This window comes from Sinocyclocheilus grahami, unplaced genomic scaffold (genome assembly GCF_001515645.1).
Source record: "Sinocyclocheilus grahami isolate Dianchi unplaced genomic scaffold, SAMN03320097.WGS_v1.1 scaffold18.1, whole genome shotgun sequence".
Lineage (NCBI taxonomy): Eukaryota > Metazoa > Chordata > Actinopteri > Cypriniformes > Cyprinidae > Sinocyclocheilus > Sinocyclocheilus grahami.
Window position 1 is genome coordinate 1,698,294 of NW_015505197.1, and position 2,235 is coordinate 1,700,528.

Here is a 2,235-nt window from a genome sequence, read left to right on the forward strand (position 1 = left end):
GCTGGACTCCGCTTCGTCCACGGTGAAAGCCGATCTGGCGATCCACAGTGCGAAGTTGTATTTCATCAGCGACCAGCACGGATCAGCTCCAGGCATGACGAAGCAGATATCGTCCTCTTTTGGAAGGCCAAACAAAGTAGTTTCGCTTTCACAACGAAACACACAGCGTCTTCACGACATGGCGGCGGCACTACAGCGAGAATAAAAATTATGCCGCCTTTCTTTGCGTGAACATTTGGTCGTGTTATGCAAATCTTCCCACATCGTGACGTAGATATGTGGGGTTGTGATAGAACGAGCCGTTTTAGGTAGGCGTCGTTGACTCTTAACTTTTATAAAGAATATCTCTTTGGATTTGAGACTTTAGTCTTTGCAACTTTACAGATCTTTATGCACCAAGAGCTTGTAACACTCCAAAGAGAAAGGAAAAATTTAAATCGCATCATATGACCCCTTTAAAGTCAGTATTTAGACTAATTTTTTTATTAATTTTTTGGCATGCAGCATCATAAATATAGACCTACCACTAGAATCTCAGACATTTAGTTTATGTGCGAACAAGCTCTGCGAGACGTATTATAGGCCTGTAAAATTCCTGGACTCACTCTCATTCGTAAACGCTGCACTCCATGCGTTACCACAAAAATGTTTATTAGGCTTAATTCAAGCGCCTGTAAATTATAGCAGGTAGCTGAAGCTCAGCCTGCCACAAGTAAATGACTCTGTTTACTGCAAGGTTTTTGCTGCAAGGTTCAATTAATTTGCTATTTGGAAGATGGGGTCTGTTTACCATTAGATTCATAAATGTGATCGTTTTCCATAACAACAATGGAAACGCATAGAAAGAGGCCCGGATACACATTCTTGCTGTGTGTTTGTGGTAGATACGAATTAGTTTATTTGTCTTCCTGTGGGTTTTTTACACATTTAACTACTGGCACCTGAGTCATTAGAATTAAGTCGTTAGAATTCTAGTCTTGAGTAAAAGCTTAAAAGGTTTTTGGGAGATTGCATTTATAGAAAGTTAAAAAATATATTTCTGGAACTTCATTAAACATGTTTGCTGCGTTCTTTTACTCCACATTCTTTTCCTAAAAATCCTTCCTCTTCATTCCATCTGTAGCAGCTGGTGAGAACTGGAAATATGGTAAGCAACTCTAGATAACCACATAATATTAATATTAAGGGAGATTGCATTTATAGAAAGTTAAAAAATATATTTCTGGAACTTCATTAAACATATGTTTGCTGCGTTCTTTTACTCCACATTCTTTTCCTAAAAATCCTTCCTCTTCATTCCATCTGTAGCAGCTGGTGAGAACTGGAAATATGGTAAGCAACTCTAGATAACCACATAATATTAATATTACAGTTATAATAATAATATTTACAGATACTGATGTTCTCTGGTTTTCTGTACTCTGGTCTCCATGTATGTTATTGCTTCATAAAACATCACATTGTTGAAACTATGGTTAAAATAGTTCAACCAAAATTTTTTGTGTTTGTAATAAACATAACCATAAGGCTTTTTTTTTCAGGGAAAAAGGCGTCTTGTCTGAATCAGGAGAGAAATATGCACAGATCAAACACCAAAGTTGAAAAAAAAACGTCTTGATGGATTTGTTTTTAACAAACTGGCAGCTATTCACTTCACATTACGTTAATTGATGGAATGGAGTCGTGCATACTTATGAATTATTGTGATGTTTTTATCAGCTGTTTGGACTCTCATTCTGATGGCATCCATTCACTGCAGAGGATCCATTGGTGATCAAATGATGTTACATTTTTCCAAAACATCATCCACATTTTGAATGGCCTGCAGGGTGTACATTTTAAGCAAATTTTCATTTTTGTGTGAACTATACCTTTACAAAATTACAGAAACATCCTTTAATAGTTCTGTCAATTTAATAGTTCTTTCTATGAGACATGAGATCTTTCATGTATCTATCTATCTATCTATCAATCATTTTATTTTTACTTATTTTATTTCGTTTTTCGTTTTATTTCGAAAACTGTTACCATGGTACTAGCAATATGTTTTCATGCAGAGGTAGGTTTTCGCCACAATTTCAGGAACTGGATTTTCATCAGAGACCGCTTTGCTCTGATTGCACATCAATCTTCGAGAGTTTTCCCACATCCAGGCCAATCGCAGCGCCTGTTGTCATTGTGGTGAAGTGTGCGCGTGGAATCCGGGGCGCTTTTATAAACGTTGCGCCAGCAGAA